Raw genomic sequence first — 15,380 nt, forward strand, 5'->3', positions numbered from 1 at the left:
ACAACAACAACAATAATAATAATAATAATAATAATAATAATAATAATAATAATAATAATAATAATAATAATAATAATAATAATAATAATAATAATAATAATAAGGTAAACAATTAAATCATATCAATAACTGAAGTCAATTTAGCATTCATAGCCAATTATTTCTTTTATCATTCTCTTGCAGCGTGCAACCCGTTCCCACAATATAATCCTTCAATTAATTTTCGTTGCGGTATGCAACCCGCTCCAACAATATAAACTTAGAATAAAATCTGTTGTGGGGTGCAACCCGATCCAACAATATAATCTTTCAAATTAATTCCGTTGCGGTGTGCAAACTGCTCCAACTAAATAAACTTAAAATAAAATCCGTTGCGGTGTGCAACCCGATCCAACAATATGATTTAACAACTCTTAAATGTAAAAATACTCCAATAAATACCATAATAAGGAATTATATGGCAACAAAGCATACAATAATTATAATCTATTTAGGAAATAAGTAATGACAAGTAGCAATAAATTGTGAAAATCAGGGAGAAAATAGGCAATTTAATATGCTAAATGTCAAGTAGCAATTAAGACACGTAAGTCAAATAAGCATGTAACAATTATAGCATGAACTCAAGACATAATATTGGATAAGGAATATGAGAGAAATAATTAATATAATAATTAATTCATGATTTAAAATAATTTATGATTTTCAGATAAATATGCAAACAATCAATTTGATGACGTATAGGCACTCGTCACCTCGCCTATACGTCGTTACACATGAAATTCACGTAACAAATAATTCAAGGTTCTATTCCCTCAAGTCAAGGTTAACCACGATACCTACCTTGTTTTGCAAATTTTAAGTGATCACTCGACCACAGCTTTTACTTTCGAATTAGTCTCCAAACCAATCAAATATATCAAATTATTGTCCAAAAATTCAGTTGGAGCTTTAGAAATTATTCATAATTCGAAAGAGACTTAATTTAAGTCATTTTCGAAAAAGTCAACCAAAAGTGAACTTGGGGCCCACTTTTGGTAACCCGACGAAAAATCACGAATTCGGACACCCGTTCCGATACGAGTTCAACCATACAAAAATTATCGAATTCCGGCATAGGATTGTCTTTCAAATCCTAAATTTTTATTTTTATTTATACGGTGTCCTATGCGAGGTTTTCATTGATCACCGAAGTCTACAACATTTGTTTAAACAGAATGATCTTAACTTACGGTAGCGGACATGGTTTGAGCTGCTTAAGGATTATGACATCATCATTCTCTATCATCCCGGGAAGGCCAATGTGGTGGCCGATGCCTTGGCCAACCTGTTCGTCAGATTGGATGTTTTCGAGCCGAGCAGAGTGTTGGCTTGTGTGGTTTCTCGGTCTTCTCTTTATGATCGTAACAGGGAGCGTCAGTATGATGACCCCCATCTACTTGTCCTTAAGGACACGGTTCATCACGGTGATGCCAAGGAGGTTACTATTGGAGATGACGGTGTATTACGGATGCAGGGCAAGCTATGTCACTACTAGAAACTGGACCTATCGCAACGGATTATTTGCAACGGTTGTGAGACCATTGCAATAGACCGTCTATTGCAACGGTTACAACCGTTACATAAGTCTTTCGACCCTAGAGACAGTTCTAAGAATAAGTAACCGTTGCCACAGATGGAGTTATAGCAGCGGTTACATAAACCGTTCCAAATTTACTAAACCCGATTTTACTTTTTTATTTTATCCATCGCCTAGTCTTTTTTGTTATTCCTCCCAACCATCTTTTATGTTCTGTGTTTTAAACATCAATAGCCATTTCTTTTATGTTCTGTGTTTTCTTTTAGCTTCGACCCTTCGAACCCTAACCCTTTCAACAAGCCATTCTGGAAAGGCAGTATGTCAAGGTTACTGTATTTTTTCTATTTTGATATTACCCTTTGAGCTATTTTAAGAGAGAAGTTGTAGAGCAATTGATTATAGTTGCAAGGCTTAATTATTGGTATTACCTCGGGGTGAAGTGTTTGTAGCCTGTTGAATTGAATTTTCTAGAATTTTTTGGGAAATTCCGGGCCAATGTAATATTTTGCTCATAAGGTGTTTGAAAATAGTTTACAATCAAGACAACTGCGTGTGCCAAACAAATAAAACTGCAATTGACTAGAAAAGTTAACTGCAGATCAGCAACAAAACAAGATTTTTAGAATTGAAAGATTCCACTTTGATGGTAATATTTATTTAAACTAGTCATGGTGCTTAACATTATAGGATAAACTTCCAAATATCTCCACTTTTGAGACTAGGAGATGTCTATTACATAGTTTAAAGGTGTTGTAGCAGTGTCTTAAAATTTTCCCAAGGGAATGAGCATGGCATTTGGAAACCTCTCTATGTTCTTTAGTACTTTTTGAACTTGGTTTTTCCTTGTTTTCTCTACCTTTAGTAGTTATTGTGAAATTCTTTTCCTCAAGATCCTATTAAATAGAAATAAAGAACGAAATAACTGAAAAAGGTGTTACAATCTCCCTATTCTAGAAGGATCATCTACTAAGTTATTCGTCTTATCTGTATTTAGACTCTCTCGAAGATTTCCTTTTTAGAAGAAGAAAACTCCTCATAAAAGAGAAGCGTAGCACGAAGCTACCGCTTCCCTCAACCGACTAAACTAGAACAGTCACTACTTACTTTGACTCAAAAGAAAGACACACATCCTCTTAGCCAGAAGTACTTTTCTAGTGCACTGTTTGCAGTTGCATCAACTGCTCTGCTATGTACTCTAAATTCATGTTTTTATATTTTTTCCTAGTGAAGTAGCCTTAGATTTTCAATAAAACTTCTATGAATAATCTCTGGTTGTTTGAAGTGTAGCTTTCAGTCTTCTTCAAGTCATATAAAGGGAGAACATGCTCATTAGCTGCATTCTCGAAGCTGTTCTTTTAATTTGAAGCTGCGATTTGTTGCTTTAAGTTGCTATATTTGTGGTTTCATCAGCAGCACCTTCATGCTCCATGAATCAGCTTACCAGCTGGTGTGATGTTCATTTAAAGTTGGTACTGGAGGCATTTTACTTGTTGCCTTTCAATCGAATAAGCAGACCTCTGATGTATCAAGTCTACTAGATCAAAAGCTTGCCACAACTTGAATAAAGGTATTGTTCTTTATTGGAGTTTAGTGCATCCTAAAACTAAATATCTCCATCTGTTATGAAATTTTTTTATTAGTCTTTATTTATTTATTTTGTTTGGTAAATAGACTTCATCATTTGATTAGTCGCCTAGGAAAGTCACAAAGGCACAGTTGGATAGTATTTGTTCATAAGTAAAGTAGTATTAAAATAATTTTCCCCAAGTAGAGAAGAATGGCTATAGATCATTCATAATGAAATAATTGATTAACTAAGAAAGCTCTGGTGTTGCTTTGTTAAAATAGAATTTGTGATAATTAGATATAATACATGTGTTGTTTGTAGTTTTAGAGTTGCACATTCTTGGTTGCTGGATTCCCTTGTTTGGTGGTGTTTGAGTTCCGAAGTTGTTGCTTAATGGCAGTGATTATGCTGATATGTACTCAAAATTTAAGATGTGTTCTCGTGCTATGAAACACTTTATCAAGACTATTATTCTTTAGTAGCATGAGCTAACTTTCTGTCTAGATGTAGATGAACTCTAGAACTTTACCCCTTTCATTGAGAGGCAGGGGAGATAATAAGATGCAACATAATAACCTTTTCGCTCTAGGTGGCAATATTTGTCCAAGGAATGTAAAAGAAATATAAGAAGAGACTCGTTTGTGGTCTTTAAAGGGATGATGAATAGCAATGTAGAAAGAGAATCTATCAAGATCTAAATTTGGAAAGCAAATAAGCAGTTACTATAATGTGGAGCTTAGATTAGAGTATGTAGGGGTCGACGTTAGCAATTTTCTTCATCCCCCGATTAGTAAAAGCTATGTGTAGCACTCTTTCTCAAGGAAAGCACTAGATAACAATACATATAATTTTCTGTTTTAAATTAGATAAAGTTAAACTAAAACGAATCTACTAATTATACACTAGCACAAGGTATAAGGTGAATATCGGAGATTTTCCCTCATTCTTTTAGTAAATTCAATTGTTTCCATAAATTCCATGAACTGAACCTTCCTCTGGGACAATAGTGCACATTTCTGTTGCTAATTTAGGTTAGAATTTTCTTAAATGTACATTTTACCTTACAATATAATATGTAATATGTAGAAGATCTTAATATTGTTGTACATGCCTAATGTACATGCTGCCTAATGAGTATTTTCTATATATGTTGAAAATATATTCTTCTGTGAAAATTTTGCTGAATCATATTTATCATATTGGTTGATCATTGCTAGATCTTCAAATGTTCTAGGAATCCTTTATTTTCGAACTTCTTGCTAATTTATGTATGCTATCTCTTGAGTTGTAACGTTGTATATTTTTCTTTTTGATATGAATAATACTAGTTGGAGATTGTGATGAATGCTTTTTGTTTCATGATTTATATAAATTTCTGTGTCTTTTATTATATATTCAAGTAATTATTTATAACCAAATAGTGTACATGATAGACTCCATAATCGTTGCAATAGCCTCACTAAGTTGTTGCAATAACAAAAGTAAATCGTTCCAACAGTTCTTAAGCACCGTTGCAATATATAACGAGAACCGTTGCCACAGCATTACAAACCGTTGCAAATAGCCTAAAATTCATCACACAAATTGATATTGCAACGGTTTAGAACCATGCCATTGGACTGAATAACCGTTGCAATATATAAGTTTAAGACAACGGTTAACGAACCGTGGCAACAAATATACCTATTGCAACGGTTTGGAAACCGTTGCACCAAACTGTTGCAATACGCCTATTGGCGCGCGATCTGGTGGAATGGTTGCTAAATTGTTGCAATAGTGCTATCGCAACAGTTTTCGTGCCTATTGCAACGATTTTTGCAGTGTTGCCATAAGCCTATTTTCTAGTAGTGAACTGAGTTATCGCCGCATGTTGAGCCTGCAGCATTTCGAAAATCACTCGTAAACTGATCCCGTTCCCTCCAATATATTGTGTATTTTGAGTTGCCGATCGGGCTCCACCACAGACGCTATTCTCGGGGTCAGTTGGCAAGTTTGCGTCGATAGCCACATGTGAATTAGCGTCAAATTGGGTCTGCGACCGTAATTTCGATGGGATCAGCGGGCGGTACCTCTGGGCTCATTGTCAACATGTAGGGGTGCTGATTGAGAGTTCGACATTGTGTTTTAACCGGAAATTAGAGACACTTCAAAGAGCAAGCGTAAAGTAGTGTGTGTTATGGAGATTTGTATCAAATAACCACTATTATCCTTAGCCCCACGGTGGACGCCAAATTGTTTACCCTCAAAATTGGATAACATTTAAATTTATACGTGGTTCTAAGGATACGTGATCTAGCTTGATACAAAATAATAAATCAGATTGAAATTGAAATAAACAATGGGAAAGTAAATGCAAACCACATAGGTTGAACAATCTTAGCCTTAGAAGGTTAGCCGCCCTCGAGCCAAACGTGCTTTTATCGATATCAGAACAGAATGACAATAGAATAATAAGAACTAAAAATAACAATATATTACTTTGGGATGCGAGTTACAATGTATTCAATGAACTATCAGAACCCCTTTATATAGTAGAGAAGTCCTACTTTAGGTACAATTCTATAAAAGGTAAAATAATCTCTTGATTTGCTGATTGTCGGTTCCTTATTGATACGTGCCGAGATTCCCGCCGCAATATCCAACCTGTCACGGATATTTCGGTCTTCTATTAGTTATCTCAACAATGTCTCTCCGAGCTCGTTCGAAGCTAAGGTCGACACCAGACTCACCGTTAGTCGAAGGCAAGTCCTAGCTCGGTGGGACTTGAGGTCACTACTAGAAATCAGGGCTACTGCAACAGTTCGTAAGCAGCGGTTGCTACAGAAGCGCTATTGCAACGGTTGTCAAACCGTTGCATAAGACTCTAGGGCCTATTGGGATAGTTCGAAAAAAGAGACGGTTGCATTAGTATAAGAACCGTTGCCACAGATCAGTCCATTGGAACGGTTACTCTAACCGTTGCAATATACAGATCTATGGCAACAATTCTTTGGAAAAAAATTGCTACTGGGATGGTTTTATTTTCCCCCTTTGTTTCCCTCTTCTTTTTTCACTAAACCTGCCCGATTTTCTTTTAAAGTTTCTTAACCGTACTCTCTCTTATGATTCAAAATCTGAAGACATGGAACATAACAAATTAACCCAGTTATGCGCATCTCTTCACATATTCGCTCAGTTCCTAAACCCGCATCGGAACAATAGCCCGGTGAAGCACCCACCTCCGACAAAGCCACACCTCTGGCAAGACCCAACTGGAATCTTCATTTATTTTTCAGCTAGGTAAGTTGTAGAGATCATTCTAATTTTTCTACTTTTATTTTTACATATTTGGCTTTGTATTCTTTATCTGTTCCTAGGTTGCTTTAGGCATCCTTGTTCTTTCATAGGAAGTATCCAAAAACTAGTAATAAATAATTCTAAAGAACCTTCTGTTCTGAAATGAATATATGTAATGGGCATAACCCAGAAAATTAAAGCTTCAATTTTTTATGCAAACCCACCCACGTCCCTTTGTATCACCTTTACTCCTAGATTCTAAGCCTTTATAGTTTTCAAATTGTAAAATCCCTCTCTCAATCTCTTGAATCCTCCTCCGCCAACCAATTTGGGCACTCGTGTAGTTTTATTACGAGAAGAGTGTGTCGAAATATTTGATTTTCTCTAGTTTATTCGTTTTTGCTCATATTGTCGTGTTGAATCTCCTTGTGCGGCATATACAATGTTTTGAGATCCGATCTATGTGTTTGCCGAAGCCCCTTCTAGCCTTTTTACGGATTTCTGTGATGACCCAAATGGTCATCTTATGTTTTAGAACTCGATTCTCTGTTCCGAAACTTTTAAAACCTCATTTTATTCCTCCTCGATTTGCGTGCACAGTCCGGGCGTGTTTCTGAAAAGCTTTTATGTTGAAAGTTGATGAAAATAAGGAATTTTGCTTAAAAACCTCATTTGAGTTTATTTCGGTCAATATTTTTGATAAACGGACCCAGACTCGTGTTTTGACAGTCTCAGTGGGTCCGTATCGAAATATGGGACCTTGGCGTATGCCCGGAATCGATTTCCGAGGTCCCTAGCTCGAGATATGAATTTTTGTTGAAAATTTAAAGACTGAAAATCTAATGGTTTTAAGAATTTGATTAATGTTTGATCTTGTTGGTATCGGACCCGTATTTTGGTACCTGAGCCCGGTACATGTTCATTATGATATTTAAGACTTGTTTGTGAAATTCGGTGAGAAACGAAATTGGTTTGACGCGATTCGGACGTCCGGGTGTGAAAATAGAGGTTTTAAAGCTTTTTTTATAATTTCATTCGATTTGGTGCAAAATTCGTAGTTCTAGGTGTTATTTTGGCGATTTGATCGCGCGAGCAAGTTCGTATGATGTTTTAGGACTTGTGTACATGTTTGGTTTGGAGCCTTGAGGGCTCAGGTGAGTTTCAGATAGGCTACGGTGTGAATTGAACTTAGAAAAAAATCTGGTTTTCTTCAGCTTCAGTGTTTTCTGGCTTTCTTATTCGCGTTCGCGAAGGTACTCTCGCAAACGCGAAGAGTGAAATGGAGCTGTGTCGGTTTTATTCTTCACGAACACGTAAGCTTGATCGTGAACGCCGAGCAGTGGGGGTTTTACCCTTCGCGAACGCGACCGGCATCTCGCGAACGCGTAGCGTTAGGGGACCTGGGGGAGGGGACAACCATTCTTCTACGCGAACGCGAGCACTGGCTCGCGAACGCGAAGGCCAGGGGGGAGCAGCCTTCGCGAATGCATAGTAGGACTCGCGAACGCGTAGGCCTTTTGGGCCGCTGCCTTTCGCAAACGCGGCAGGCCCTTCGCGAACACGAAGAATGCCTGACGCTTCTACTTAAAACAGAATCAAACACGGGAATTTGCCATTCTTTCAAAAAAATTCAAAACTAGAAGACTTAGAGGCGATTCTCAAGAGACATTTTCTTCCCCGATTTGTAGGTAAGTAATTCCAAACTACTTTCTTTCAATTACCCATTGTATTTCATGAAGTTTCAACCTAAAATCTAGAGTGTTCATGGTAGAATTGAGGGTTTTTGGGTAGAAACTAGGGATTTCGAAATTTGAGGATTTAGACCTCAAATTGAGGTCGAATTCCAAAACCAATTATATATCCGGGCTCAGGGGTGAATGGGTAAATGAAATTTGGTCCGAACCTCGGGTTTTGACCAAGCGAGCCCGGGGTCGATTTTTGACTTTTGGGGGGAGAGTTTGGGGAATCTAAATTTATGCATTGTAGTTGATTTATTTAGCAATTTTTGATATTATTGAGTCGTTTGTGGATAGATACGAGTGTTTCGGAGGTGAATTCTAGAGGAAAAGCGGAAATTGAGCATTGAGTGGCCTTTGGAGCGAGGTAAGTGTTGTGTCTGACCCTGACTTGAGGGAATATGACTTGTTTTGTCTATTTGCTATATGTTTAGATGCTGGGGAACAATGTATATGTGAGGTGACGAGTACTTATGCGTTATAGTCAGGTTAAAGCATGCGGGTTGGGGCTTAATTTCTTGCAATTATAGCTTCCTTTGTTCATGTTATCCATGTTTAGACTAGTATTGTTAAAGTGATCGTTCTTATCATGTATACGGATTTTTTGGTGATAACTGAGTATTGATTTCGAAGCTGATGTTGGTATTGTGGAACCAAATGTTGAAGTAAGGTTTGTACTTGTTATTCTATCTCTCTGTTGTTATTTGTTCATTGCATTATGGTAAGGGAGAATGTTAATGCACGAAGGGTGATGCCGTGCCATATTGTGAGTGTTAATGCACGAAGGGTGATGTCGTGCCATATTATGAGTGTTAATGCACGAAAGATGATGCCATGCCACGTTATGAGAGCTAACGTATGAAGGGTGATGTCGTGTCGTATCTATTGATTTATATTGTGAGGTTGAGAGTAAAAGCACGAAGGGTGATGCCGTGCAATTGTTTTCATTGTGTTTAGTTGTTTTCACTGGTTAAAAGCATGTTGACTGTTCTGGTTATCATTTTCACTATATGTCCTATATCCTGTGCCCCTTTAGCATGTTCCCCCTCCCAATAGTACATGTTTAGCTGGTACTGTTGTTTTCTTGTACATATACTGTTATCTGCACAGGTTTATTATGTGAGTGTCTTGTCATAGCCTCGTCACTACTTCGTCGAGGTTAGGCTCGACACTTACCAGTACACGGGGTCGGTTGTACTGATACTGCACTTTGCACTTCTTGTGCAGATTTTGGTACCGGTCTTAGCTGATCGTGAGGCTTAGCAGCTTGGATTTGCTGTCAGGAGACCCAAGGTAGATCTGCTGACGTCCGCAGACCTTGGAGTCTCTTCCTAGTTTTATCATTTACTGTTTCCTTACTCCAAAACAGTGTATTTTTTCTTTTCAGACTCTATTTGTAGTAAATCATAGTAGCTCATGAGTTGTGACTCCAGATCCGGGTGGTAGTAATTAATGCAGTTTTTATATTATTCCGCAATCACTACATTTCATCTTAGCTAATTTGCTGTTATTTACTGAATGAAAAAAGGATTGGTTTAATGATTCTCTAATGTTGGCTTGCCTAGCAAGTGAAATGTTAGGCGCCATCACGGTCCTGACGATGGGAATTCCGGATCGTGACAATTTCGGTCATCGATGCTACTGTATGTTACTAACGTTTTTTCATTCATTAATTATTAAATATCCCTTTATAGGTTTTAGAAGTTTTATAACAAGCATTGAGCTTCAAATTGAGATGGTAATCCGTCAGGACATAATGATGGAAGATTGTCCTAGCCTGCACTTGGTAGATAATTTGGGTAATATCGAAGTTGAAGATGAACTGTTTAGTGCTTTTTCTTTTATGTAAAAAAAAGAGTACTTACAAGAAGCTGAGTCTATTTTTAAGATCTCAGATTATTCATGAGATAGTTAGATTATGTATAAAACAAGAGTACTTACAAGGAACTTAGTTTGTGCTCTCCTTGTATGCCTCTTTATTAGAAACTCTCGTTGCTAATGAATATCACTTTAGCAAGATCTTTATCAATGAGTCTACAGCTGAATCGTTTCAACCACAAAGAAGTCCTTAAGATGAAGAACTGAATTATATAAGGAGCCATTGCTCTGAGGAAATCACAACAACAAAATTCCCACCTCCATGTGGAAAACGCATGTGTTTAGTAAGCTTTTATGTGATATTTAAATTTCTGGTAGTATTTTTTCTTTTGGGGAATCTAATATTCTAGTCTTCTTTCCAGGTTTCTTCTATGATGTGTTCCTTCTTAATTTAAATCTTCTACAAGTAGATAGCATGAAAAGTAATGTGATACTAAAAGAATCATCAAGAATTTGTACTTCAAGTGGGAAGACAGCTTATATAGGTATTAAAATTAGTAAGGCATGATAATGATATACTCTGTTCTAGGAATATTATAAGAATTTATCTAATCATGCATGTATTCTCTAATCATTTTATTTCACAATAACAGTGAAAACTCAAGTTGGCCTTGAAACTTTTCAGCTGTTATCTTATTGCTAATGCGTGTGATACTACTTTTAAAATTGGCACTGCGGTCAGCTACCTTCTTTTTGTTATCTATTAATTAACACTTGCTTTATTTAATTGTAGGCATGGATTATGAAGATCCAACAAAGAAGAGCAACTTTGTGGTAACGTTCTTATGGATGTTGTATTGACAACATTATGATGCTCTCATTCTCGCCTGTGCCATTTCTATCATGGCACGTTGATTTTCCTTGGCATGAGATGATAGGTTTGTGCATTTATGCACTTGCATTATGTTATTATCATAATAGAGAATGGCTTTCACGAGTTACGACCATTAGAAAAAATGACAACATCAGGGGCTTGTGGTTTTTCTGTCCACTTCTGGTGCTTTTTATATTGTTCTGTGCAATTCTTGTTTATAACTTTTAGTTATTCCAGAAAAAGCCTATCTCATAACATTGGTTCTACAATAAATTTTTGATGTGGATTTTATTCTTGTGCTGCAGTATATGATACATTGTGACCTTACTATATGAAATTATTATTTCTATCTGTTAGTTCGTCTACCTTTTACTGGATTATAAATATACATACAATCAAATTTTAAGTTGCATGTTCTCAATTTACAATTTATAATCAACTTCTCATATTGTCATGCTATTTGTGTGTTCTCTTTGGATTTTGATGGATACTTCTATTTTTGGATAGCAGTTTATGTTATTTTCTGCTGCATCATTCATCCCCGCACCACAAATTCTAAATATCATGTTATGTTACGGATAACCATTCATTGAAGTTTCATCTCAATCTGAATATATGTAGCGCCTAGCGTTAATGTCACGACGCAAAATTCAAATAGTCGTGATGGCATCTAACCCAACCCGCTAGGTAAGTCACTTTCAACTATCCAATTCCAATAACAATTATTAAAGCCATTTAAGTAAGTAAATATCTTAATCTTATATATTCCCCTAAGAACTCGTAGTACAAATCATGAGCTTATAAGAATAGAATTTACAAAGCTGATATGAAGTAAATACATCTTCTGTTTGAAAAGTACATAAATATAATTTTTATAATCTAAGGCTACCATGAACAAGAGGCAGCTACCATAAGAACGCAGGTACATCTTCAAATCCGGCAACCATCGAGTACAGTAACAACATCAGCCAACATCTGCACGCAATGTGCAGAAGTGTAGTATCAGTACAACCGACCCATGTATTGAGTAGGAAACAAACCTAACCTTAGGTTGAAAGCAGTGACGAGCTTTTACCAAGGTCGGCTCCAAAAACCAATAGTCCACAACAGTCCATAACCACGTAAAGCAAATAAAACAAGAAGTAACTCAGAGATAAAATGCTCAGCTAAATCATGATTTCAAAAATAATAATCCTTCATTTTAAGTAAATCAGTGAAAACCCAAATCGTTTACCAAAGTTGCCAGAAATATGAATAAGTTTGAAAACAATAATTTTTCCAAAATCCTTTCAATAATAAATGAGATGTTTCATTTTCTTTCTAGATAACCTGTATAAAAATAAATGCATCACTATGCCCATCTGTCAACATATTTGAGAAATCATGAATGATATGATACTGTACAACATGAGGAAAATACATCTCTATGCATGTATGTCATGTGTGCATGTCAATGCGATGCAACTCAGTGATAAAATCATATGCATACTCTGAGAGTATCATTTCACTCAGTCCTCCCAGTCACTCAATCCTCCCAATCACTCAGTCCTCCCAATTACTCGGCAATCGCACTCGGCACTCGGCAGTCGCACTCAGTAGGTACCTGTGCTCACTGGGGGTGTGTACAGACTCCGAAGGGGCTCCTTCAGCCCAAGTGCAATAATCTGCACGGGCAACACACGTGCGGCACAGACAACTCACGTGCTATAATAATATCTAGATCCGCACGGACAACTCACGTGCTGTCATCCGTGCACCAATACGCAATAATTCAATTGTACTCAGTCATGGAAAAATGACTCCAATGAGAGAACTGCCCCGCAAGACTAATAAGTACCGCCACAAAGAATTGCTGAAAATCCATCACACACCATAGAACCATCACGCAATTCTAACACAAGGTTCATTCCTTAATATAACTCTGCTGCAATGCGTCCGTACCTTCATACCTTCGCCCCGATGTCTAACGCTGGTCCATATTATATACCCTAAGCTATCCTGCTCAAAAATCAATAACCCCGGAGTGGCAAATGACATAATGCCACACAAAACCCGAAAGAACATAAATAATATGCAATCAATCATGCAATACCCAAATACTTATCTCGCTCAAATTCTGCCATAAGGCATCCAATAGAACTGCACCATGTGTGCATATAAACGATGAATCACAACTCCTTGTAGCATGGAGGAGTAACTCACATATCACTTCAGAACATGAATAATTTTAACATCAACCAAATGGCATATCCCTCAACAATAGCAGTATGGAGCCAACCAATCCGACTAGGTGTAGAATACACATCCTAATTGGGCCTACCAATGGACCCCCAAATCAATTATGGTCACCTACAAATAGATAAATAACCCTCCAAAAATTCACCACGACTAATTCATAATACATCCTATCATCTAACTAGCTTCGGCCACGACTTCACACTCTGCAACGATGAAACAATCTGCTCCTGAAACTCCCAAATTCCAAATTTATAGGACACATGAATCATCATAACGGATCCCAATTCTAGCCTTCAAATGACTAACACATCTTTCATGCACGATCATTCTACAAGAAGTACTCCCATAATTCTTCTGTACCACATAGAAATAATTTGAATATCAGTAGTCTATCAACCATGTGAGTACCGCAATACTAATTATACATCCGTAAGTCAAAATACAATGCACCTTCTGAAATCCGCCCCCTTCTCATACAAAACCAAGTAGTAATAGTGTTCATCTAGTTATTTGGTACCGCCCATGTTGTCTAACATTCATTACCTTCTCTTCAAGACTGTACTGCCACCTTGTACATATAAATCTAACTTTCGCACAACATATAACATCTATCTTGCCATCATGTGAAAAGCACAAGAATCTTATTATCAACTTTGAGTCACCAACAATTTACATACCTTATTAGTTAGAAACCTTTTTCTTGCTTCTTTCCAGGAGGAAATCACAATACACAACACGTTCTCCACACCGGTAGAAAATATTGGTTCAAACCATGGTAGAAACCATCAAGAACACTTTGAAATCCATTTGCACATAACCAAGCCATCAGACCTGAATCTCTCTAACTCAACCAAGCCACGCAGGTCACCAAACCCAAGAATATTGCCACCAAAACATCTGTAAAGTCTTACCACATCGTAATTACCCCAAAGACCGATCCTACCATTACCATACTGGTCCAGTCTACTACCTAGTTGTCCTATTTCTCCGAGTCCCTTCCGAATTTGTCTTCAGATTGATACTTCTCCTTGCTAAAACACCACGATCTTTGACTACAACTCACTATAAGACACCCTAACATAAAACTACACCGCCCTAAGGCCCATAAGTTAATGTATTCCCCCAAAAGCACCACAAACGAGACATCCACTCTGAAAGACCTTATGTAAATTTAAAATTTCTCCCCTTTCCTTTCTTATACTGAAATATAAAGTCCCTAGTCATACAGAATTTCCGCAACTCCAGTCGCCATTAAATGTAAATATCAGATTTTATCCATATACAAGTCCGGAGAATTTCTCAATTGCTATATATAAATCTCGAACCTATTGGAACTTTCTCGAGAGTGATCCACTTTGTTCAAATCTAAATTACACTGCCCAAATGGGCCAAAAGACACATGCCCCAATAGCACAACAACACTCAAAAAATTAACTCTACTTTAATACCACCTATCAAATTCATACTCTGTGCGCACTACATCATTTACAAATAGCAACTCACTCATCCCACGATTTCCATATGCTCATAAAGCGCAATAAACCTGTATTCAGGAATTTCGGTACTCGAGTTATTCTCGAACTCCACCTCTACAAGTCATCACTGATTCCCAAGTATACCTCAGACCAAAACACAATTTTGACATATAATCATGAATTAAATTGTCAATAGCAGGCTCCCCTACTTGGCTCAAAGCCATAAATAAAAACATTCGATAACTCACAATAACCATACTCTCTTACTGCCATAATGATGCAGTCAGTTCAATAAAAATTCTTCTCAAGCTCGTGTGACACCAACTATAAAAAAAAAATACTTCGATCATTCTCTAAGCTCGCATTTATTCTCTTGACAGTCAAGTCAACTTCCTCACACAGATTCAAATTCAAATCTCCATACATATAACTCGCTGGTAGAAAAGAAACTCTTCAGTCAACACTATAAAGAACACTTCTACGTAGATTACTTTGCAGGAGATAATCCACCTGCTTAGCCTCAAATTGTCATCTTGTTATACCCTTTCTTAGCCACAATTGCTATGAAATCACTTAATTATTTTGAGTCCAAACTCATTAACCAGACACGAGAATTTAATTTGCCCCAAAATTTAACAACGTGAAAGATCTTTCAAAACATTCCCACTCGAGACCGTATGTCACATCAAAACAAAAATCAAGCACCCAATGGCCTTCCTTTACACTTCAAGAAAACACTTCTCGCCACATTCACATCATCTTAACACATCCCGCAGTTACATCATACTCATCACAAAGCCATTTCACCGCTCATCGA

At 37.1% G+C, this 15,380-nt stretch overlaps 1 long non-coding RNA gene across 1 annotated transcript; it reads left to right on the forward strand.

The window, feature by feature from the left end:
* The first annotated feature begins 1,703 nt into the window (after nt 1-1,703).
* On the forward strand, nt 1,704-9,627 carry LOC142178622 (uncharacterized). Its single transcript, XR_012706892.1, has 2 exons — nt 1,704-3,146; nt 9,386-9,627. It is a non-coding gene; the product is annotated as an uncharacterized LOC142178622 (long non-coding RNA).
* Nucleotides 9,628-15,380: the final 5,753 nt, after the last annotated feature.

Source organism: Nicotiana tabacum, chromosome 24 (genome assembly GCF_000715075.1).
Source record: "Nicotiana tabacum cultivar K326 chromosome 24, ASM71507v2, whole genome shotgun sequence".
Taxonomy (NCBI): Eukaryota; Viridiplantae; Streptophyta; class Magnoliopsida; order Solanales; family Solanaceae; genus Nicotiana; species Nicotiana tabacum.